This window comes from Oncorhynchus clarkii, chromosome 33 (genome assembly GCF_045791955.1).
Source record: "Oncorhynchus clarkii lewisi isolate Uvic-CL-2024 chromosome 33, UVic_Ocla_1.0, whole genome shotgun sequence".
NCBI lineage: Eukaryota > Metazoa > Chordata > Actinopteri > Salmoniformes > Salmonidae > Oncorhynchus > Oncorhynchus clarkii.
In genome coordinates, this window is record NC_092179.1 from 1,766,053 (window position 1) to 1,789,510 (window position 23,458).

General features: G+C 43.1%; 26 non-coding genes across 26 annotated transcripts; all 26 read left to right on the top strand.

The window, feature by feature from the left end:
• Positions 1-45: 45 nt before the first annotated feature.
• trnap-cgg (transfer RNA proline (anticodon CGG)) lies at positions 46-117 on the top strand. Its single transcript has one exon. It is a non-coding gene; the product is annotated as a tRNA-Pro (tRNA).
• Positions 118-954: 837 nt separating this feature from the next.
• Positions 955-1,026, top strand: trnap-cgg (transfer RNA proline (anticodon CGG)). Its single transcript has one exon. It is a non-coding gene; the product is annotated as a tRNA-Pro (tRNA).
• Positions 1,027-1,863: 837 nt separating this feature from the next.
• On the top strand, positions 1,864-1,935 carry trnap-cgg (transfer RNA proline (anticodon CGG)). Its single transcript has one exon. It is a non-coding gene; the product is annotated as a tRNA-Pro (tRNA).
• Positions 1,936-2,772: 837 nt separating this feature from the next.
• On the top strand, positions 2,773-2,844 carry trnap-cgg (transfer RNA proline (anticodon CGG)). The gene has a single exon. It is a non-coding gene; the product is annotated as a tRNA-Pro (tRNA).
• Positions 2,845-3,681: 837 nt separating this feature from the next.
• On the top strand, positions 3,682-3,753 carry trnap-ugg (transfer RNA proline (anticodon UGG)). The gene has a single exon. It is a non-coding gene; the product is annotated as a tRNA-Pro (tRNA).
• An 841-nt stretch (positions 3,754-4,594) lies between these two features.
• On the top strand, positions 4,595-4,666 carry trnap-ugg (transfer RNA proline (anticodon UGG)). Its single transcript has one exon. It is a non-coding gene; the product is annotated as a tRNA-Pro (tRNA).
• Positions 4,667-5,520: 854 nt separating this feature from the next.
• trnap-ugg (transfer RNA proline (anticodon UGG)) lies at positions 5,521-5,592 on the top strand. The gene has a single exon. It is a non-coding gene; the product is annotated as a tRNA-Pro (tRNA).
• Positions 5,593-6,455: 863 nt separating this feature from the next.
• Positions 6,456-6,527, top strand: trnap-ugg (transfer RNA proline (anticodon UGG)). The gene has a single exon. It is a non-coding gene; the product is annotated as a tRNA-Pro (tRNA).
• Positions 6,528-7,390: 863 nt separating this feature from the next.
• trnap-ugg (transfer RNA proline (anticodon UGG)) lies at positions 7,391-7,462 on the top strand. Its single transcript has one exon. It is a non-coding gene; the product is annotated as a tRNA-Pro (tRNA).
• Positions 7,463-8,326: 864 nt separating this feature from the next.
• On the top strand, positions 8,327-8,398 carry trnap-ugg (transfer RNA proline (anticodon UGG)). The gene has a single exon. It is a non-coding gene; the product is annotated as a tRNA-Pro (tRNA).
• Positions 8,399-9,261: 863 nt separating this feature from the next.
• Positions 9,262-9,333, top strand: trnap-ugg (transfer RNA proline (anticodon UGG)). Its single transcript has one exon. It is a non-coding gene; the product is annotated as a tRNA-Pro (tRNA).
• Positions 9,334-10,200: 867 nt separating this feature from the next.
• trnap-ugg (transfer RNA proline (anticodon UGG)) lies at positions 10,201-10,272 on the top strand. The gene has a single exon. It is a non-coding gene; the product is annotated as a tRNA-Pro (tRNA).
• An 863-nt stretch (positions 10,273-11,135) lies between these two features.
• On the top strand, positions 11,136-11,207 carry trnap-ugg (transfer RNA proline (anticodon UGG)). The gene has a single exon. It is a non-coding gene; the product is annotated as a tRNA-Pro (tRNA).
• Positions 11,208-12,070: 863 nt separating this feature from the next.
• Positions 12,071-12,142, top strand: trnap-ugg (transfer RNA proline (anticodon UGG)). The gene has a single exon. It is a non-coding gene; the product is annotated as a tRNA-Pro (tRNA).
• An 865-nt stretch (positions 12,143-13,007) lies between these two features.
• On the top strand, positions 13,008-13,079 carry trnap-ugg (transfer RNA proline (anticodon UGG)). Its single transcript has one exon. It is a non-coding gene; the product is annotated as a tRNA-Pro (tRNA).
• An 863-nt stretch (positions 13,080-13,942) lies between these two features.
• Positions 13,943-14,014, top strand: trnap-ugg (transfer RNA proline (anticodon UGG)). The gene has a single exon. It is a non-coding gene; the product is annotated as a tRNA-Pro (tRNA).
• Positions 14,015-14,877: 863 nt separating this feature from the next.
• On the top strand, positions 14,878-14,949 carry trnap-ugg (transfer RNA proline (anticodon UGG)). The gene has a single exon. It is a non-coding gene; the product is annotated as a tRNA-Pro (tRNA).
• An 863-nt stretch (positions 14,950-15,812) lies between these two features.
• trnap-ugg (transfer RNA proline (anticodon UGG)) lies at positions 15,813-15,884 on the top strand. The gene has a single exon. It is a non-coding gene; the product is annotated as a tRNA-Pro (tRNA).
• An 863-nt stretch (positions 15,885-16,747) lies between these two features.
• On the top strand, positions 16,748-16,819 carry trnap-ugg (transfer RNA proline (anticodon UGG)). Its single transcript has one exon. It is a non-coding gene; the product is annotated as a tRNA-Pro (tRNA).
• Positions 16,820-17,682: 863 nt separating this feature from the next.
• trnap-ugg (transfer RNA proline (anticodon UGG)) lies at positions 17,683-17,754 on the top strand. The gene has a single exon. It is a non-coding gene; the product is annotated as a tRNA-Pro (tRNA).
• An 863-nt stretch (positions 17,755-18,617) lies between these two features.
• On the top strand, positions 18,618-18,689 carry trnap-ugg (transfer RNA proline (anticodon UGG)). Its single transcript has one exon. It is a non-coding gene; the product is annotated as a tRNA-Pro (tRNA).
• Positions 18,690-19,552: 863 nt separating this feature from the next.
• Positions 19,553-19,624, top strand: trnap-ugg (transfer RNA proline (anticodon UGG)). The gene has a single exon. It is a non-coding gene; the product is annotated as a tRNA-Pro (tRNA).
• An 863-nt stretch (positions 19,625-20,487) lies between these two features.
• On the top strand, positions 20,488-20,559 carry trnap-ugg (transfer RNA proline (anticodon UGG)). The gene has a single exon. It is a non-coding gene; the product is annotated as a tRNA-Pro (tRNA).
• Positions 20,560-21,422: 863 nt separating this feature from the next.
• On the top strand, positions 21,423-21,494 carry trnap-ugg (transfer RNA proline (anticodon UGG)). Its single transcript has one exon. It is a non-coding gene; the product is annotated as a tRNA-Pro (tRNA).
• An 863-nt stretch (positions 21,495-22,357) lies between these two features.
• Positions 22,358-22,429, top strand: trnap-ugg (transfer RNA proline (anticodon UGG)). Its single transcript has one exon. It is a non-coding gene; the product is annotated as a tRNA-Pro (tRNA).
• An 863-nt stretch (positions 22,430-23,292) lies between these two features.
• trnap-ugg (transfer RNA proline (anticodon UGG)) lies at positions 23,293-23,364 on the top strand. Its single transcript has one exon. It is a non-coding gene; the product is annotated as a tRNA-Pro (tRNA).
• The last annotated feature ends 94 nt before the right edge of the window (positions 23,365-23,458 follow it).

A 23,458-nucleotide genomic window follows, 5' to 3' on the forward strand; every position in this document is an offset into this window, starting at 1 on the left:
TCACCGTCATTGCTGGCGACTGCAAAAAAATAACTTAGATAAAGTGGCTCGTTGGTCTAGGGGTATGATTCTCGCTTCGGGTGCGAGAGGTCCCGGGTTCAAATCCCGGATGAGCCCATTTGTAGAGCTTTTAACAATCAGAGACAGGCGGTTCTTGGGCAACTGGTTGGAGTGCTGAACGAGGTGGATGAGTGATAAAGGCAATGGACTGCTAATCCATTGTGCTCTGCACTCGTGGGTTCAGCATCGCACAACATTTATTCATTACTTCCTTGGTTAAAAAATCTGTCATTTTAACCGGTACATAGATTACCTTCAGACGAGTCCCGTGACCCTTGTGGAGGTCTTAGAGCAAAACTGAGAAGGACATTGTGTTTGTGAGAGTCTCCCCTTTCCATGGAATGGTCAAACGATTTTGTAGGTCAAACCGTTCGGAGGCTACAGCCATTTGTATGAGAAGACACATTTTCGGGATATGTCATGTTTTGACTAACATTGCTCTCGCTCTGCCGCATTTCACCAAAGATGCAGAGGTGTGACATCAGCGGTTATGGAGGTTTGAGAAGCATCCAGTGCGAAATAAGTGACATTTCTAGTTTAAAACAGACAGATTCCAATGGGGATTTTTTATTTTATTCACATACCGGTGCGTCAATCGGATCAAATGAAATCCAATTGATTTTGATGTCTACTTTTTCATTTTTTTAATCTACATTTAGCTCTTTCTTCATTTGTTTCTTGCTGTTACAGCTAATGAAGATTGAATCTGAAAGACTCAGCAGATGAATTACAGAGTATTTGAACTGAAACCTGATCAACTGCTTTGAAGATAGCTATGCTCACAAGTATACCACCAACTCTCACGTGATTCACTGTGGCCTGGCACCATCGACCTGTCAATCCAAATCCTCACCGTCATTGCTGGCGACTGCAAAAAAATAACTTAGATAAAGTGGCTCGTTGGTCTAGGGGTATGATTCTCGCTTCGGGTGCGAGAGGTCCCGGGTTCAAATCCCGGATGAGCCCATTTGTAGAGCTTTTAACAATCAGAGACAGGCGGTTCTTGGGCAACTGGTTGGAGTGCTGAACGAGGTGGATGAGTGATAAAGGCAATGGACTGCTAATCCATTGTGCTCTGCACTCGTGGGTTCAGCATCGCACAACATTTATTCATTACTTCCTTGGTTAAAAAATCTGTCATTTTAACCGGTACATAGATTACCTTCAGACGAGTCCCGTGACCCTTGTGGAGGTCTTAGAGCAAAACTGAGAAGGACATTGTGTTTGTGAGAGTCTCCCCTTTCCATGGAATGGTCAAACGATTTTGTAGGTCAAACCGTTCGGAGGCTACAGCCATTTGTATGAGAAGACACATTTTCGGGATATGTCATGTTTTGACTAACATTGCTCTCGCTCTGCCGCATTTCACCAAAGATGCAGAGGTGTGACATCAGCGGTTATGGAGGTTTGAGAAGCATCCAGTGCGAAATAAGTGACATTTCTAGTTTAAAACAGACAGATTCCAATGGGGATTTTTTATTTTATTCACATACCGGTGCGTCAATCGGATCAAATGAAATCCAATTGATTTTGATGTCTACTTTTTCATTTTTTTAATCTACATTTAGCTCTTTCTTCATTTGTTTCTTGCTGTTACAGCTAATGAAGATTGAATCTGAAAGACTCAGCAGATGAATTACAGAGTATTTGAACTGAAACCTGATCAACTGCTTTGAAGATAGCTATGCTCACAAGTATACCACCAACTCTCACGTGATTCACTGTGGCCTGGCACCATCGACCTGTCAATCCAAATCCTCACCGTCATTGCTGGCGACTGCAAAAAAATAACTTAGATAAAGTGGCTCGTTGGTCTAGGGGTATGATTCTCGCTTCGGGTGCGAGAGGTCCCGGGTTCAAATCCCGGATGAGCCCATTTGTAGAGCTTTTAACAATCAGAGACAGGCGGTTCTTGGGCAACTGGTTGGAGTGCTGAACGAGGTGGATGAGTGATAAAGGCAATGGACTGCTAATCCATTGTGCTCTGCACTCGTGGGTTCAGCATCGCACAACATTTATTCATTACTTCCTTGGTTAAAAAATCTGTCATTTTAACCGGTACATAGATTACCTTCAGACGAGTCCCGTGACCCTTGTGGAGGTCTTAGAGCAAAACTGAGAAGGACATTGTGTTTGTGAGAGTCTCCCCTTTCCATGGAATGGTCAAACGATTTTGTAGGTCAAACCGTTCGGAGGCTACAGCCATTTGTATGAGAAGACACATTTTCGGGATATGTCATGTTTTGACTAACATTGCTCTCGCTCTGCCGCATTTCACCAAAGATGCAGAGGTGTGACATCAGCGGTTATGGAGGTTTGAGAAGCATCCAGTGCGAAATAAGTGACATTTCTAGTTTAAAACAGACAGATTCCAATGGGGATTTTTTATTTTATTCACATACCGGTGCGTCAATCGGATCAAATGAAATCCAATTGATTTTGATGTCTACTTTTTCATTTTTTTAATCTACATTTAGCTCTTTCTTCATTTGTTTCTTGCTGTTACAGCTAATGAAGATTGAATCTGAAAGACTCAGCAGATGAATTACAGAGTATTTGAACTGAAACCTGATCAACTGCTTTGAAGATAGCTATGCTCACAAGTATACCACCAACTCTCACGTGATTCACTGTGGCCTGGCACCATCGACCTGTCAATCCAAATCCTCACCGTCATTGCTGGCGACTGCAAAAAAATAACTTAGATAAAGTGGCTCGTTGGTCTAGGGGTATGATTCTCGCTTCGGGTGCGAGAGGTCCCGGGTTCAAATCCCGGATGAGCCCATTTGTAGAGCTTTTAACAATCAGAGACAGGCGGTTCTTGGGCAACTGGTTGGAGTGCTGAACGAGGTGGATGAGTGATAAAGGCAATGGACTGCTAATCCATTGTGCTCTGCACTCGTGGGTTCAGCATCGCACAACATTTATTCATTACTTCCTTGGTTAAAAAATCTGTCATTTTAACCGGTACATAGATTACCTTCAGACGAGTCCCGTGACCCTTGTGGAGGTCTTAGAGCAAAACTGAGAAGGACATTGTGTTTGTGAGAGTCTCCCCTTTCCATGGAATGGTCAAACGATTTTGTAGGTCAAACCGTTCGGAGGCTACAGCCATTTGTATGAGAAGACAGATTTTCGGGATATGTCATGTTTTGACTAACATTGCTCTCGCTCTGCCGCATTTCACCAAAGATGCAGAGGTGTGACATCAGCGGTTATGGAGGTTTGAGAAGCATCCAGTGCGAAATAAGTGACATTTCTAGTTTAAAACAGACAGATTCCAATGGGGATTTTTTATTTTATTCACATACCGGTGCGTCAATCGGATCAAATGAAATCCAATTGATTTTGATGTCTACTTTTTCATTTTTTTAATCTACATTTAGCTCTTTCTTCATTTGTTTCTTGCTGTTACAGCTAATGAAGATTGAATCTGAAAGACTCAGCAGATGAATTACAGAGTATTTGAACTGAAACCTGATCAACTGCTTTGAAGATAGCTATGCTCACAAGTATACCACCAACTCTCACGTGATTCACTGTGGCCTGGCACCATCGACCTGTCAATCCAAATCCTCACCGTCATTGCTGGCGACTGCAAAAAAATAACTTAGATAAAGTGGCTCGTTGGTCTAGGGGTATGATTCTCGCTTTGGGTGCGAGAGGTCCCGGGTTCAAATCCCGGATGAGCCCATTTGTAGAGCCTTTAACAATCAGAGACAGGCGGTTCTTGGGCAACTGGTTGGAGTGCTGAACGGAGGTGGATGAGAGTGATTAAGGCAATGGACTGCTAATCCATTGTGCTCTGCACTCGTGGGTTCAGCATCGCACAACATTTATTCATTTCTTCCTTGGTTAAAAAATCTGTCCTTTTAACCGGGACATAGGTTACCTTCAGACGAGTCCCGTGACACTTGTGGAGGTCTTAGAGCAAAACTGAGAACACCATTGTGTTTGTGAGAGTCTCCCCTTTCCACAGAATGGTCAAACGATTTTGTAGGTCAAACCGTTCAGAAGCTACAGCCATTTGTATGAGAAGACAGATTTTCGGGATGTGTCATGTTTTGACAAACATTGCTCTCGCTCTGCCGCATTTCACCAAAAATGCAGAGGTGTGACATCAGCAGTTATGGTAGGTTTGAGAAGCATCCAGTGCAAAATATGTGACATTTCTAGTTTAAAACAGACAGATTCCAATGTTTTTTTTATTTTTTTATTCACATACCGGTGCGTCAATCGGATCAAATGAAATCCAATTGATTTTGATGTCTACTTTTTAATTGTTAAAATCTACATTTAGCTCTTTCTTCATTTGTTTCTTGCTGTTACAGCTAATGAAGATTGAATCTGAAAGACTCAGCAGATGAATTACAGAGTATTTGAACTGAAACCTGATCAACTGCTTTGAAGATAGCTATGCTCACAAGTATACCACCAACACTCACGTGATTCACTGTGGCCTGGCAACATCGACCTGTCAATGCATATTCTCACCGTCATTGCTGGCGACTGCAAAACAATAACTTAAATAAATGGCTCGTTGGTCTAGGGGTATGATTCTCGCTTTGGGTGCGAGAGGTCCCGGGTTCAAATCCCGGACGAGCCCTTTTGTAGAGCCTTTAACAATGTGAGACAGGCGGATCTTGGGCAACTGGTTGGAGTGCTGCCACCACTGGAGCGCAGGACCAGGTGGACGAGTGATTAAGGCAATGGACTGCTAATCCATTGTGCTCTGCACTAGTGGGTTCAGCATCGCACAACATTTATTCATTTCTTCCTTGGTTAAAAAATCTGTCCTTTTAACCGGGACATAGGTTACCTTCAGACGAGTCCCGTGACACTTGTGGAGGTCTTAGAGCAAAACTGAGAACACCATTGTGTTTGCGAGAGTCTCCCCTTTCCACAGAATGGTCAAACGATTTTGTAGGTCAAACCGTTCAGAAGCTACAGACATTTGTATGAGAAGACAGATTTTCGGGATGTGTCATGTTTTGACAAACATTGCTCTCGCTCTGCCACATTTCACCAAAAATGCAGAGGTGTAACATCAGCAGTTATGGTAGGTTTGAGAAGCATCCAGTGCAAAATATGTGACATTTCTAGTTTAAAACAGACAGATTCCAATGTTTTTTTATTTTTTTATTCACATACCGGTGCGTCAATCGGATCAAATGAAATCCAATTGATTTTGATGTCTACTTTTTAATTGTTAAAATCTACATTTAGCTCTTTCTTCATTTGTTTCTTGCTGTTACAGCTAATGAAGATTGAATCTGAAAGACTCAGCAGATGAATTACAGAGTATTTGAACTGAAACCTGATCAACTGCTTTGAAGATAGCTATGCTCACAAGTATACCACCAACACTCACGTGATTCACTGTGGCCTGGCAACATCGACCTGTCAATGCATATTCTCACCGTCATTGCTGGCGACTGCAAAACAATAACTTGAATAAATGGCTCGTTGGTCTAGGGGTATGATTCTCGCTTTGGGTGCGAGAGGTCCCGGGTTCAAATCCCGGACGAGCCCTTTTGTAGAGCCTTTAACAATGTGAGACAGGCGGATCTTGGGCAACTGGTTGGAGGGGCGACTGCCACCACTGGAGCGCAGGACCAGGTGGACGAGTGATTAAGGCAATGGACTGCTAATCCATTGTGCTCTGCACTAGTGGGTTCAGCATCGCACAACATTTATTCATTTCTTCCTTGGTTAAAAAATCTGTCCTTTTAACCGGGACATAGGTTACCTTCAGACGAGTCCCGTGACACTTGTGGGGGTCTTAGAGCAAAACTGAGAACAGCATTGTGTTTGCGAGAGTCTCCCCTTTCCACAGAATGGGCAAACTATTTTGTAGGTCAAACCGTTCAGAAGCTACAGACATTTGGATGAGAAGACAGATTTTCGGGATGTGTCATGTTTTGACAAACATTGCTCTCGCTCTGCCACATTTCACCAAAAATGCAGAGGTGTAACATCAGCAGTTATGGTAGGACTGAGAAGCATCCAGTGCAAAATATGTGACATTTCTAGTTTAAAACTGAGAGATTCCAATGTTTTTTTATTTTTTTATTCACATACCGGTGCGTCAATCGGATCAAATGAAATGAGATCCAATTGATTTTGATGTCTACTTTTTAATTGTTAAAATCTACATTTAGCTCTTTCTTCATTTGTTTCTTGCTGTTACAGCTAATGAAGATTGAATCTGAAAGACTCAGCAGATGAATTACAGAGTATTTGAACTGAAACCTGGTCAACTGCTTGGAAGATAGCTATGCTCACAAGTATACCACCAACACTCACGTGATTCACTGTGGCCTGGCAACATCGACCTGTCAATGCATATTCTCACCGTCATTGCTGGCGACTGCAAAACAATAACTTAAATAAATGGCTCGTTGGTCTAGGGGTATGATTCTCGCTTTGGGTGCGAGAGGTCCCGGGTTCAAATCCCGGACGAGCCCTTTTGAAGAGCCTTTAACAATGTGAGACAGGCGGATCTTGGGCAACTGGTTGGAGGGGCGACTGCCACCACTGGAGCGCAGGACCAGGTGGACGAGTGATTAAGGCAATGGACTGCTAATCCATTGTGCTCTGCACTAGTGGGTTCAGCATCGCACAACATTTATTAATTTCTTCCCTGGTTAAAAAACCTGTCCTTTTACCGGGACATAGGTTACCTTCAGACGAGTCCCGTGACACTTGTGGGGGTCGTAGAGCAAAACTGAGAACAGCATTGTGTTTGCGAGAGTCTCCCCTTTCCACAGAATGGGCAAACTATTTTGTAGGTCAAACCGTTCAGAAGCTACAGACATTTGTATGAGAAGACAGATTTTCGGGATGTGTCATGTTTTGACAAACATTGCTCTCGCTCTGCCACATTTCACCAAAAATGCAGAGGTGTAACATCAGCAGTTATGGTAGGACTGAGAAGCATCCAGTGCAAAATATGTGACATTTCTAGTTTAAAACTGAGAGATTCCAATGTTTTTTTATTTTTTTATTCACATACCGGTGCGTCAATCGGATCAAATGAAATGAGATCCAATTGATTTTGATGTCTACTTTTTAATTGTTAAAATCTACATTTAGCTCTTTCTTCATTTGTTTCTTGCTGTTACAGCTAATGAAGATTGAATCTGAAAGACTCAGCAGATGAATTACAGAGTATTTGAACTGAAACCTGGTCAACTGCTTGGAAGATAGCTATGCTCACAAGTATACCACCAACACTCACGTGATTCACTGTGGCCTGGCAACATCGACCTGTCAATGCATATTCTCACCGTCATTGCTGGCGACTGCAAAACAATGTCTTGAAATAAATGGCTCGTTGGTCTAGGGGTATGATTCTCGCTTTGGGTGCGAGAGGTCCCGGGTTCAAATCCCGGACGAGCCCTTTTGAAGAGCCTTTAACAATGTGAGACATGCGGATCTTGGGCAACTGGTTGGAGGGGCGACTGCCACCACTGGAGCGCAGGACCAGGTGGACGAGTGATTAAGGCAATGGATTGCTAATCCATTGTGCTCTGCACTAGTGGGTTCAGCATCGCACAACATTTATTCATTTCTTCCCTGGTTAAAAAACCTGTCCTTTTACCGGGACATAGGTTACCTTCAGACGAGTCCCGTGACACTTGTGGGGGTCGTAGAGCAAAACTGAGAACAGCATTGTGTTTGCGAGAGGCTCCCCTTTCCACAGAATGGTCAAACTATTTTGTAGGTCAAACCGTTCAGAAGCTACAGACGTTTGTATGAGAAGACAGATTTTCGGGATGTGTTATGTTTTGACAAATATTGCTCTCGCTCTGCCAAATTTCACCAAAAATGCAGAGGTGTAACATCAGCAGTTATGGTAGGACTGAGAAGCATCCAGTGCAAAATATGTGAAATTTCTAGTTTAAAACTGAGAGATTCCAATGTTTTTTTTATTTTTTTATTCACATACCGGTGCGTCAATCGGATCAAATGAAATGAGATCCAATTGATTTTGATGTCTACTTTTTAATTGTTAAAATCTACATTTAGCTCTTTCTTCATTTGTTTCTTGCTGTTACAGCTAATGAAGATTGAATCTGAAAGACTCAGAAGATGAATTACAGAGTATTTGAACTGAAACCTGGTCAAATGCTTGGAAGATAGCTATGCTCACAAGTATACCACCAACACTCACGTGATTCACTGTGGCCTGGCAACATCGACCTGTCAATGCATATTCTCACCGTCATCGCTGGCGACTGCAAAACAATGTCTTGAACTAAATGGCTCGTTGGTCTAGGGGTATGATTCTCGCTTTGGGTGCGAGAGGTCCCGGGTTCAAATCCCGGACGAGCCCTTTTGAAGAGCCTTTAACAATGTGAGACATGCGGATCTTGGGCAACTGGTTGGAGGGGCGACTGCCACCACTGGAGCGCAGGACCAGGTGGACGAGTGATTAAGGCAATGGATTGCTAATCCATTGTGCTCTGCACTAGTGGGTTCAGCATCGCACAACATTTATTCATTTCTTCCCTGGTTAAAAAACCTGTCCTTTTACCGGGACATAGGTTACCTTCAGACGAGTCCCGTGACACTTGTGGGGGTCGTAGAGCAAAACTGAGAACAGCATTGTGTTTGCGAGAGGCTCCCCTTTCCACAGAATGGTCAAACTATTTTGTAGGTCAAACCGTTCAGAAGCTACAGACATTTGTATGAGAAGACAGATTTTCGGGATGTGTCATGTTTTGACAAACATTGCTCTCGCTCTGCCACATTTCACCAAAAATGCAGAGGTGTAACATCAGCAGTTATGGTAGGACTGAGAAGCATCCAGTGCAAAATATGTGACATTTCTAGTTTAAAACTGAGAGATTCCAATGTTTTTTTATTTTTTTATTCACATACCGGTGCGTCAATCGGATCAAATGAAATGAGATCCAATTGATTTTGATGTCTACTTTTTAATTGTTAAAATCTACATTTAGCTCTTTCTTCATTTGTTTCTTGCTGTTACAGCTAATGAAGATTGAATCTGAAAGACTCAGCAGATGAATTACAGAGTATTTGAACTGAAACCTGGTCAACTGCTTGGAAGATAGCTATGCTCACAAGTATACCACCAACACTCACGTGATTCACTGTGGCCTGGCAACATTGACCTGTCAATGCATATTCTCACCGTCATTGCTGGCGACTGAAAAACAATCTTTTGAAATAAATGGCTCGTTGGTCTAGGGGTATGATTCTCGCTTTGGGTGCGAGAGGTCCCGGGTTCAAATCCCGGACGAGCCCTTTTGAAGAGCCTTTAACAATGTGAGACAGGCGGATCTTGGGCAACTGGTTGGAGGGGCGACTGCCACCACTGGAGCGCAGGACCAGGTGGACGAGTGATTAAGGCAATGGACTGCTAATCCATTGTGCTCTGCACTAGTGGGTTCAGCATCGCACAACATTTATTAATTTCTTCCTTGGTTAAAAAATCTGTCCTTTTAACCGGGACATAGGTTACCTTCAGACGAGTCCCGTGACACTTGTGGGGGTCGTAGAGCAAAACTGAGAACACCATTGTGTTTGCGAGAGTCTCCCCTTTCCACAGAATGGTCAAACTATTTTGTAGGTCAAACCGTTCAGAAGCTACAGACATTTGTATGAGAAGACAGATTTTCGGGATGTGTCATGTTTTGACAAACATTGCTCTCGCTCTGCCACATTTCACCAAAAATGCAGAGGTGTAACATCAGCAGTTATGGTAGGACTGAGAAGCATCCAGTGCAAAATATGTGACATTTCTAGTTTAAAACTGAGAGATTCCAATGTTTTTTTTTTATTTTTTTATTCACATACCGGTGCGTCAATCGGATCAAATGAAATGAGATCCAATTGATTTTGATGTCTACTTTTTAATTGTTAAAATCTACATTTAGCTCTTTCTTCATTTGTTTCTTGCTGTTACAGCTAATGAAGATTGAATCTGAAAGACTCAGCAGATGAATTACAGAGTATTTGAACTGAAACCTGGTCAACTGCTTGGAAGATAGCTATGCTCACAAGTATACCACCAACACTCACGTGATTCACTGTGGCCTGGCAACATCGACCTGTCAATGCATATTCTCACCGTCATTGCTGGCGACTGCAAAACAACGTCTTGAAATAAATGGCTCGTTGGTCTAGGGGTATGATTCTCGCTTTGGGTGCGAGAGGTCCCGGGTTCAAATCCCGGACGAGCCCTTTTGAAGAGCCTTTAACAATGTGAGACAGGCGGATCTTGGGCAACTGGTTGGAGGGGCGACTGCCACCACTGGAGCGCAGGACCAGGTGGACGAGTGATTAAGGCAATGGACTGCTAATCCATTGTGCTCTGCACTAGTGGGTTCAGCATCGCACAACATTTATTAATTTCTTCCTTGGTTAAAAAACCTGTCCTTTTACCGGGACATAGGTTACCTTCAGACGAGTCCCGTGACACTTGTGGGGGTCGTAGAGCAAAACTGAGAACAGCATTGTGTTTGCGAGAGTCTCCCTTTCCACAGAATGGAAAAACTATTTTGTAGGTCAAACCGTTCAGAAGCTACAGACATTTGTATGAGAAGACAGATTTTCGGGATGTGTCATGTTTTGACAAACATTGCTCTCGCTCTGCCACATTTCACCAAAAATGCAGAGGTGTAACATCAGCAGTTATGGTAGGACTGAGAAGCATCCAGTGCAAAATATGTGACATTTCTAGTTTAAAACTGAGAGATTCCAATGTTTTTTTTATTTTTTTATTCACATACCGGTGCATCAATCGGATCAAATGAAATGAGATCCAATTGATTTTGATGTCTACTTTTTAATTGTTAAAATCTACATTTAGCTCTTTCTTCATTTGTTTCTTGCTGTTACAGCTAATGAAGATTGAATCTGAAAGACTCAGCAGATGAATTACAGAGTATTTGAACTGAAACCTGGTCAACTGCTTGGAAGATAGCTATGCTCACAAGTATACCACCAACACTCACGTGATTCACTGTGGCCTGGCAACATCGACCTGTCAATGCATATTCTCACCGTCATTGCTGGCGACTGCACAACAACATCTTGAAATAAATGGCTCGTTGGTCTAGGGGTATGATTCTCGCTTTGGGTGCGAGAGGTCCCGGGTTCAAATCCCGGACGAGCCCTTTTGAAGAGCCTTTAACAATGTGAGACAGGCGGATCTTGGGCAACTGGTTGGAGGGGCGACTGCCACCACTGGAGCGCAGGACCAGGTGGACGAGTGATTAAGGCAATGGACTGCTAATCCATTGTGCTCTGCACTAGTGGGTTCAGCATCGCACAACATTTATTAATTTCTTCCTTGGTTAAAAAATCTGTCCTTTTACCGGGACATAGGTTACCTTCAGACGAGTCCCGTGACACTTGTGGGGGTCGTAGAGCAAAACTGAGAACACCATTGTGTTTGCGAGAGTCTCCCCTTTCCACAGAATGGTCAAACGATTTTGTAGGTCAAACCGTTCAGAAGCTACAGACATTTGTATGAGAAGACAGATTTTCGGGATGTGTCATGTTTTGACAAACATTGCTCTCGCTCTGCCACATTTCACCAAAAATGCAGAGGTGTAACATCAGCAGTTATGGTAGGACTGAGAAGCATCCAGTGCAAAATATGTGACATTTCTAGTTTAAAACTGAGAGATTCCAATGTTTTTTTATTTTTTTATTCACATACCGGTGCATCAATCGGATCAAATGAAATGAGATCCAATTGATTTTGATGTCTACTTTTTAATTGTTAAAATCTACATTTAGCTCTTTCTTCATTTGTTTCTTGCTGTTACAGCTAATGAAGATTGAATCTGAAAGACTCAGCAGATGAATTACAGAGTATTTGAACTGAAACCTGGTCAACTGCTTGGAAGATAGCTATGCTCACAAGTATACCACCAACACTCACGTGATTCACTGTGGCCTGGCAACATCGACCTGTCAATGCATATTCTCACCGTCATTGCTGGCGACTGCAAAACAACGTCTTGAAATAAATGGCTCGTTGGTCTAGGGGTATGATTCTCGCTTTGGGTGCGAGAGGTCCCGGGTTCAAATCCCGGACGAGCCCTTTTGAAGAGCCTTTAACAATGTGAGACAGGCGGATCTTGGGCAACTGGTTGGAGGGGCGACTGCCACCACTGGAGCGCAGGACCAGGTGGACGAGTGATTAAGGCAATGGACTGCTAATCCATTGTGCTCTGCACTAGTGGGTTCAGCATCGCACAACATTTATTAATTTCTTCCTTGGTTAAAAAATCTGTCCTTTTACCGGGACATAGGTTACCTTCAGACGAGTCCCGTGACACTTGTGGGGGTCGTAGAGCAAAACTGAGAACACCATTGTGTTTGCGAGAGTCTCCCCTTTCCACAGAATGGTCAAACGATTTTGTAGGTCAAACCGTTCAGAAGCTACAGACATTTGTATGAGAAGACAGATTTTCGGGATGTGTCATGTTTTGACAAACATTGCTCTCGCTCTGCCACATTTCACCAAAAATGCAGAGGTGTAACATCAGCAGTTATGGTAGGACTGAGAAGCATCCAGTGCAAAATATGTGACATTTCTAGTTTAAAACTGAGAGATTCCAATGTTTTTTTATTTTTTTATTCACATACCGGTGCATCAATCGGATCAAATGAAATGAGATCCAATTGATTTTGATGTCTACTTTTTAATTGTTAAAATCTACATTTAGCTCTTTCTTCATTTGTTTCTTGCTGTTACAGCTAATGAAGATTGAATCTGAAAAAGACTCAGCAGATGAATTACAGAGTATTTGAACTGAAACCTGGTCAACTGCTTGGAAGATAGCTATGCTCACAAGTATACCACCAACACTCACGTGATTCACTGTGGCCTGGCAACATCGACCTGTCAATGCATATTCTCACCGTCATTGCTGGCGACTGCAAAACAACGTCTTGAAATAAATGGCTCGTTGGTCTAGGGGTATGATTCTCGCTTTGGGTGCGAGAGGTCCCGGGTTCAAATCCCGGACGAGCCCTTTTGAAGAGCCTTTAACAATGTGAGACAGGCGGATCTTGGGCAACTGGTTGGAGGGGCGACTGCCACCACTGGAGCGCAGGACCAGGTGGACGAGTGATTAAGGCAATGGACTGCTAATCCATTGTGCTCTGCACTAGTGGGTTCAGCATCGCACAACATTTATTAATTTCTTCCTTGGTTAAAAAATCTGTCCTTTTACCGGGACATAGGTTACCTTCAGACGAGTCCCGTGACACTTGTGGGGGTCGTAGAGCAAAACTGAGAACACCATTGTGTTTGCGAGAGTCTCCCCTTTCCACAGAATGGTCAAACTATTTTGTAGGTCAAACCGTTCAGAAGCTACAGACATTTGTATGAGAAGACAGATTTTCGGGATGTGTCATGTTTTGACAAACATTGCTCTCGCTCTGCCACATTTCACCAAAAATGCAGAGGTGTAACATCAGCAGTTATGGTAGGACTGAGAAGCATCCAGTGCAAAATATGTGACATTTCTAGTTTAAAACTGAGAGATTCCAATGTTTTTTTATTTTTTTATTCACATACCGGTGCATCAATCGGATCAAATGAAATGAGATCCAATTGATTTTGATGTCTACTTTTTAATTGTTAAAATCTACATTTAGCTCTTTCTTCATTTGTTTCTTGCTGTTACAGCTAATGAAGATTGAATCTGAAAGACTCAGCAGATGAATTACAGAGTATTTGAACTGAAACCTGGTCAACTGCTTGGAAGATAGCTATGCTCACAAGTATACCACCAACACTCACGTGATTCACTGTGGCCTGGCAACATCGACCTGTCAATGCATATTCTCACCGTCATTGCTGGCGACTGCAAAACAACGTCTTGAAATAAATGGCTCGTTGGTCTAGGGGTATGATTCTCGCTTTGGGTGCGAGAGGTCCCGGGTTCAAATCCCGGACGAGCCCTTTTGAAGAGCCTTTAACAATGTGAGACAGGCGGATCTTGGGCAACTGGTTGGAGGGGCGACTGCCACCACTGGAGCGCAGGACCAGGTGGACGAGTGATTAAGGCAATGGACTGCTAATCCATTGTGCTCTGCACTAGTGGGTTCAGCATCGCACAACATTTATTAATTTCTTCCTTGGTTAAAAAATCTGTCCTTTTACCGGGACATAGGTTACCTTCAGACGAGTCCCGTGACACTTGTGGGGGTCGTAGAGCAAAACTGAGAACACCATTGTGTTTGCGAGAGTCTCCCCTTTCCACAGAATGGTCAAACGATTTTGTAGGTCAAACCGTTCAGAAGCTACAGACATTTGTATGAGAAGACAGATTTTCGGGATGTGTCATGTTTTGACAAACATTGCTCTCGCTCTGCCACATTTCACCAAAAATGCAGAGGTGTAACATCAGCAGTTATGGTAGGACTGAGAAGCATCCAGTGCAAAATATGTGACATTTCTAGTTTAAAACTGAGAGATTCCAATGTTTTTTTATTTTTTTATTCACATACCGGTGCATCAATCGGATCAAATGAAATGAGATCCAATTGATTTTGATGTCTACTTTTTAATTGTTAAAATCTACATTTAGCTCTTTCTTCATTTGTTTCTTGCTGTTACAGCTAATGAAGATTGAATCTGAAAGACTCAGCAGATGAATTACAGAGTATTTGAACTGAAACCTGGTCAACTGCTTGGAAGATAGCTATGCTCACAAGTATACCACCAACACTCACGTGATTCACTGTGGCCTGGCAACATCGACCTGTCAATGCATATTCTCACCGTCATTGCTGGCGACTGCAAAACAACGTCTTGAAATAAATGGCTCGTTGGTCTAGGGGTATGATTCTCGCTTTGGGTGCGAGAGGTCCCGGGTTCAAATCCCGGACGAGCCCTTTTGAAGAGCCTTTAACAATGTGAGACAGGCGGATCTTGGGCAACTGGTTGGAGGGGCGACTGCCACCACTGGAGCGCAGGACCAGGTGGACGAGTGATTAAGGCAATGGACTGCTAATCCATTGTGCTCTGCACTAGTGGGTTCAGCATCGCACAACATTTATTAATTTCTTCCTTGGTTAAAAAATCTGTCCTTTTACCGGGACATAGGTTACCTTCAGACGAGTCCCGTGACACTTGTGGGGGTCGTAGAGCAAAACTGAGAACACCATTGTGTTTGCGAGAGTCTCCCCTTTCCACAGAATGGTCAAACTATTTTGTAGGTCAAACCGTTCAGAAGCTACAGACATTTGTATGAGAAGACAGATTTTCGGGATGTGTCATGTTTTGACAAACATTGCTCTCGCTCTGCCACATTTCACCAAAAATGCAGAGGTGTAACATCAGCAGTTATGGTAGGACTGAGAAGCATCCAGTGCAAAATATGTGACATTTCTAGTTTAAAACTGAGAGATTCCAATGTTTTTTTATTTTTTTATTCACATACCGGTGCATCAATCGGATCAAATGAAATGAGATCCAATTGATTTTGATGTCTACTTTTTAATTGTTAAAATCTACATTTAGCTCTTTCTTCATTTGTTTCTTGCTGTTACAGCTAATGAAGATTGAATCTGAAAGACTCAGCAGATGAATTACAGAGTATTTGAACTGAAACCTGGTCAACTGCTTGGAAGATAGCTATGCTCACAAGTATACCACCAACACTCACGTGATTCACTGTGGCCTGGCAACATCGACCTGTCAATGCATATTCTCACCGTCATTGCTGGCGACTGCAAAACAACGTCTTGAAATAAATGGCTCGTTGGTCTAGGGGTATGATTCTCGCTTTGGGTGCGAGAGGTCCCGGGTTCAAATCCCGGACGAGCCCTTTTGAAGAGCCTTTAACAATGTGAGACAGGCGGATCTTGGGCAACTGGTTGGAGGGGCGACTGCCACCACTGGAGCGCAGGACCAGGTGGACGAGTGATTAAGGCAATGGACTGCTAATCCATTGTGCTCTGCACTAGTGGGTTCAGCATCGCACAACATTTATTAATTTCTTCCTTGGTTAAAAAACCTGTCCTTTTACCGGGACATAGGTTACCTTCAGACGAGTCCCGTGACACTTGTGGGGGTCGTAGAGCAAAACTGAGAACACCATTGTGTTTGCGAGAGTCTCCCCTTTCCACAGAATGGTCAAACTATTTTGTAGGTCAAACCGTTCAGAAGCTACAGACATTTGTATGAGAAGACAGATTTTCGGGATGTGTCATGTTTTGACAAACATTGCTCTCGCTCTGCCACATTTCACCAAAAATGCAGAGGTGTAACATCAGCAGTTATGGTAGGACTGAGAAGCATCCAGTGCAAAATATGTGACATTTCTAGTTTAAAACTGAGAGATTCCAATGTTTTTTTATTTTTTTATTCACATACCGGTGCATCAATCGGATCAAATGAAATGAGATCCAATTGATTTTGATGTCTACTTTTTAATTGTTAAAATCTACATTTAGCTCTTTCTTCATTTGTTTCTTGCTGTTACAGCTAATGAAGATTGAATCTGAAAGACTCAGCAGATGAATTACAGAGTATTTGAACTGAAACCTGGTCAACTGCTTGGAAGATAGCTATGCTCACAAGTATACCACCAACACTCACGTGATTCACTGTGGCCTGGCAACATCGACCTGTCAATGCATATTCTCACCGTCATTGCTGGCGACTGCAAAACAACGTCTTGAAATAAATGGCTCGTTGGTCTAGGGGTATGATTCTCGCTTTGGGTGCGAGAGGTCCCGGGTTCAAATCCCGGACGAGCCCTTTTGAAGAGCCTTTAACAATGTGAGACAGGCGGATCTTGGGCAACTGGTTGGAGGGGCGACTGCCACCACTGGAGCGCAGGACCAGGTGGACGAGTGATTAAGGCAATGGACTGCTAATCCATTGTGCTCTGCACTAGTGGGTTCAGCATCGCACAACATTTATTAATTTCTTCCTTGGTTAAAAAACCTGTCCTTTTACCGGGACATAGGTTACCTTCAGACGAGTCCCGTGACACTTGTGGGGGTCGTAGAGCAAAACTGAGAACACCATTGTGTTTGCGAGAGTCTCCCCTTTCCACAGAATGGTCAAAGTATTTTGTAGGTCAAATCGTTCAGAAGCTACAGACATTTGTATGAGAAGACAGATTTTCGGGATGTGTCATGTTTTGACAAACATTGCTCTCGCTCTGCCACATTTCACCAAAAATGCAGAGGTGTAACATCAGCAGTTATGGTAGGACTGAGAAGCATCCAGTGCAAAATATGTGACATTTCTAGTTTAAAACTGAGAGATTCCAATGTTTTTTTATTTTTTTATTCACATACCGGTGCATCAATCGGATCAAATGAAATGAGATCCAATTGATTTTGATGTCTACTTTTTAATTGTTAAAATCTACATTTAGCTCTTTCTTCATTTGTTTCTTGCTGTTACAGCTAATGAAGATTGAATCTGAAAGACTCAGCAGATGAATTACAGAGTATTTGAACTGAAACCTGGTCAACTGCTTGGAAGATAGCTATGCTCACAAGTATACCACCAACACTCACGTGATTCACTGTGGCCTGGCAACATCGACCTGTCAATGCATATTCTCACCGTCATTGCTGGCGACTGCAAAACAACGTCTTGAAATAAATGGCTCGTTGGTCTAGGGGTATGATTCTCGCTTTGGGTGCGAGAGGTCCCGGGTTCAAATCCCGGACGAGCCCTTTTGAAGAGCCTTTAACAATGTGAGACAGGCGGATCTTGGGCAACTGGTTGGAGGGGCGACTGCCACCACTGGAGCGCAGGACCAGGTGGACGAGTGATTAAGGCAATGGACTGCTAATCCATTGTGCTCTGCACTAGTGGGTTCAGCATCGCACAACATTTATTAATTTCTTCCTTGGTTAAAAAACCTGTCCTTTTACCGGGACATAGGTTACCTTCAGACGAGTCCCGTGACACTTGTGGGGGTCGTAGAGCAAAACTGAGAACACCATTGTGTTTGCGAGAGTCTCCCCTTTCCACAGAATGGTCAAAGTATTTTGTAGGTCAAATCGTTCAGAAGCTACAGACATTTGTATGAGAAGACAGATTTTCGGGATGTGTCATGTTTTGACAAACATTGCTCTCGCTCTGCCACATTTCACCAAAAATGCAGAGGTGTAACATCAGCAGTTATGGTAGGACTGAGAAGCATCCAGTGCAAAATATGTGACATTTCTAGTTTAAAACTGAGAGATTCCAATGTTTTTTTATTTTTTTATTCACATACCGGTGCATCAATCGGATCAAATGAAATGAGATCCAATTGATTTTGATGTCTACTTTTTAATTGTTAAAATCTACATTTAGCTCTTTCTTCATTTGTTTCTTGCTGTTACAGCTAATGAAGATTGAATCTGAAAGACTCAGCAGATGAATTACAGAGTATTTGAACTGAAACCTGGTCAACTGCTTGGAAGATAGCTATGCTCACAAGTATACCACCAACACTCACGTGATTCACTGTGGCCTGGCAACATCGACCTGTCAATGCATATTCTCACCGTCATTGCTGGCGACTGCAAAACAACGTCTTGAAATAAATGGCTCGTTGGTCTAGGGGTATGATTCTCGCTTTGGGTGCGAGAGGTCCCGGGTTCAAATCCCGGACGAGCCCTTTTGAAGAGCCTTTAACAATGTGAGACAGGCGGATCTTGGGCAACTGGTTGGAGGGGCGACTGCCACCACTGGAGCGCAGGACCAGGTGGACGAGTGATTAAGGCAATGGACTGCTAATCCATTGTGCTCTGCACTAGTGGGTTCAGCATCGCACAACATTTATTAATTTCTTCCTTGGTTAAAAAACCTGTCCTTTTACCGGGACATAGGTTACCTTCAGACGAGTCCCGTGACACTTGTGGGGGTCGTAGAGCAAAACTGAGAACACCATTGTGTTTGCGAGAGTCTCCCCTTTCCACAGAATGGTCAAAGTATTTTGTAGGTCAAATCGTTCAGAAGCTACAGACATTTGTATGAGAAGACAGATTTTCGGGATGTGTCATGTTTTGACAAACATTGCTCTCGCTCTGCCACATTTCACCAAAAATGCAGAGGTGTAACATCAGCAGTTATGGTAGGACTGAGAAGCATCCAGTGCAAAATATGTGACATTTCTAGTTTAAAACTGAGAGATTCCAATGTTTTTTTATTTTTTTATTCACATACCGGTGCATCAATCGGATCAAATGAAATGAGATCCAATTGATTTTGATGTCTACTTTTTAATTGTTAAAATCTACATTTAGCTCTTTCTTCATTTGTTTCTTGCTGTTACAGCTAATGAAGATTGAATCTGAAAGACTCAGCAGATGAACTACAGAGTATTTGAACTGAAACCTGGTCAACTGCTTGGAAGATAGCTATGCTCACAAGTATACCACCAACACTCACGTGATTCACTGTGGCCTGGCAACATCGACCTGTCAATGCATATTCTCACCGTCATTGCTGGCGACTGCAAAACAACGTCTTGAAATAAATGGCTCGTTGGTCTAGGGGTATGATTCTCGCTTTGGGTGCGAGAGGTCCCGGGTTCAAATCCCGGACGAGCCCTTTTGAAGAGCCTTTAACAATGTGAGACAGGCGGATCTTGGGCAACTGGTTGGAGGGGCGACTGCCACCACTGGAGCGCAGGACCAGGTGGACGAGTGATTAAGGCAATGGACTGCTAATCCATTGTGCTCTGCACTAGTGGGTTCAGCATCGCACAACATTTATTAATTTCTTCCTTGGTTAAAAAACCTGTCCTTTTACCGGGACATAGGTTACCTTCAGACGAGTCCCGTGACACTTGTGGGGGTCGTAGAGCAAAACTGAGAACACCATTGTGTTTGCGAGAGTCTCCCCTTTCCACAGAATGGTCAAAGTATTTTGTAGGTCAAATCGTTCAGAAGCTACAGACATTTGTATGAGAAGACAGATTTTCGGGATGTGTCATGTTTTGACAAACATTGCTCTCGCTCTGCCACATTTCACCAAAAATGCAGAGGTGTAACATCAGCAGTTATGGTAGGACTGAGAAGCATCCAGTGCAAAATATGTGACATTTCTAGTTTAAAACTGAGAGATTCCAATGTTTTTTTATTTTTTTATTCACATACCGGTGCATCAATCGGATCAAATGAAATGAGATCCAATTGATTTTGATGTCTACTTTTTAATTGTTAAAATCTACATTTAGCTCTTTCTTCATTTGTTTCTTGCTGTTACAGCTAATGAAGATTGAATCTGAAAGACTCAGCAGATGAACTACAGAGTATTTGAACTGAAACCTGGTCAACTGCTTGGAAGATAGCTATGCTCACAAGTATACCACCAACACTCACGTGATTCACTGTGGCCTGGCAACATCGACCTGTCAATGCATATTCTCACCGTCATTGCTGGCGACTGCAAAACAACGTCTTGAAATAAATGGCTCGTTGGTCTAGGGGTATGATTCTCGCTTTGGGTGCGAGAGGTCCCGGGTTCAAATCCCGGACGAGCCCTTTTGAAGAGCCTTTAACAATGTGAGACAGGCGGATCTTGGGCAACTGGTTGGAGGGGCGACTGCCACCACTGGAGCGCAGGACCAGGTGGACGAGTGATTAAGGCAATGGACTGCTAATCCATTGTGCTCTGCACTAGTGGGTTCAGCATCGCACAACATTTATTAATTTCTTCCTTGGTTAAAAAACCTGTCCTTTTACCGGGACATAGGTTACCTTCAGACGAGTCCCGTGACACTTGTGGGGGTCGTAGAGCAAAACTGAGAACACCATTGTGTTTGCGAGAGTCTCCCCTTTCCACAGAATGGTCAAAGTATTTTGTAGGTCAAATCGTTCAGAAGCTACAGACATTTGTATGAGAAGACAGATTTTCGGGATGTGTCATGTTTTGACAAACATTGCTCTCGCTCTGCCACATTTCACCAAAAATGCAGAGGTGTAACATCAGCAGTTATGGTAGGACTGAGAAGCATCCAGTGCAAAATATGTGACATTTCTAGTTTAAAACTGAGAGATTCCAATGTTTTTTTATTTTTTTATTCACATACCGGTGCATCAATCGGATCAAATGAAATGAGATCCAATTGATTTTGATGTCTACTTTTTAATTGTTAAAATCTACATTTAGCTCTTTCTTCATTTGTTTCTTGCTGTTACAGCTAATGAAGATTGAATCTGAAAGACTCAGCAGATGAACTACAGAGTATTTGAACTGAAACCTGGTCAACTGCTTGGAAGATAGCTATGCTCACAAGTATACCACCAACACTCACGTGATTCACTGTGGCCTGGCAACATCGACCTGTCAATGCATATTCTCACCGTCATTGCTGGCGACTGCAAAACAACGTCTTGAAATAAATGGCTCGTTGGTCTAGGGGTATGATTCTCGCTTTGGGTGCGAGAGGTCCCGGGTTCAAATCCCGGACGAGCCCTTTTGAAGAGCCTTTAACAATGTGAGACAGGCGGATCTTGGGCAACTGGTTGGAGGGGCGACTGCCACCACTGGAGCGCAGGACCAGGTGGACGAGTGATTAAGGCAATGGACTGCTAATCCATTGTGCTCTGCACTAGTGGGTTCAGCATCGCACAACATTTATTAATTTCTTCCTTGGTTAAAAAACCTGTCCTTTTACCGGGACATAGGTTACCTTCAGACGAGTCCCGTGACACTTGTGGGGGTCGTAGAGCAAAACTGAGAACACCATTGTGTTTGCGAGAGTCTCCCCTTTCCACAGAATGGTCAAAGTATTTTGTAGGTCAAATCGTTCAGAAGCTACAGACATTTGTATGAGAAGACAGATTTTCGGGATGTGTCATGTTTTGACAAACATTGCTCTCGCTCTGCCACATTTCACCAAAAATGCAGAGGTGTAACATCAGCAGTTATGGTAGGACTGAGAAGCATCCAGTGCAAAATATGTGACATTTCTAGTTTAAAACTGAGAGATTCCAATGTTTTTTTATTTTTTTATTCACATACCGGTGCATCAATCGGATCAAATGAAATGAGATCCAATTGATTTTGATGTCTACTTTTTAATTGTTAAAATCTACATTTAGCTCTTTCTTCATTTGTTTCTTGCTGTTACAGCTAATGAAGATTGAATCTGAAAGACTCAGCAGATGAACTACAGAGTATTTGAACTGAAACCTGGTCAACTGCTTGGAAGATAGCTATGCTCACAAGTATACCACCAACACTCACGTGATTCACTGTGGCCTGGCAACATCGACCTGTCAATGCATATTCTCACCGTCATTGCTGGCGACTGCAAAACAACGTCTTGAAATAAATGGCTCGTTGGTCTAGGGGTATGATTCTCGCTTTGGGTGCGAGAGGTCCCGGGTTCAAATCCCGGACGAGCCCTTTTGAAGAGCCTTTAACAATGTGAGACAGGCGGATCTTGGGCAACTGGTTGGAGGGGCGACTGCCACCACTGGAGCGCAGGACCAGGTGGACGAGTGATTAAGGCAATGGACTGCTAATCCATTGTGCTCTGCACTAGTGGGTTCAGCATCGCACAACATTTATTAATTTCTTCCTTGGTTAAAAAACCTGTCCTTTTACCGGGACATAGGTTACCTTCAGACGAGTCCCGTGACACTTGTGGGGGTCGTAGAGCAAAACTGAGAACACCATTGTGTTTGCGAGAGTCTCCCCTTTCCACAGAATGGTCAAAGTATTTTGTAGGTCAAATCGTTCAGAAGCTACAGACATTTGTATGAGAAGACAGATTTTCGGGATGTGTCATGTTTTGACAAACATTGCTCTCGCTCTGCCACATTTCACCAAAAATGCAGAGGTGTAACATCAGCAGTTATGGTAGGACTGAGAAGCATCCAGTGCAAAATATGTGACATTTCTAGTTTAAAACTGAGAGATTCCAATGTTTTTTTATTTTTTTATTCACATACCGGTGCATCAATCGGATCAAATGAAATGAGATCCAATTGATTTTGATGTCTACTTTTTAATTGTTAAAATCTACATTTAGCTCTTTCTTCATTTGTTTCTTGCTGTTACAGCTAATGAAGATTGAATCTGAAAGACTCAGCAGATGAACTACAGAGTATTTGAACTGAAACCTGGTCAACTGCTTGGAAGATAGCTATGCTCACAAGTATACCACCAACACTCACGTGATTCACTGTGGCCTGGCAACATCGACCTGTCAATGCATATTCTCACCGTCATTGCTGGCGACTGCAAAACAACGTCTTGAAATAAATGGCTCGTTGGTCTAGGGGTATGATTCTCGCTTTGGGTGCGAGAGGTCCCGGGTTCAAATCCCGGACGAGCCCTTTTGAAGAGCCTTTAACAATGTGAGACAGGCGGATCTTGGGCAACTGGTTGGAGGGGCGACTGCCACCACTGGAGCGCAGGACCAGGTGGACG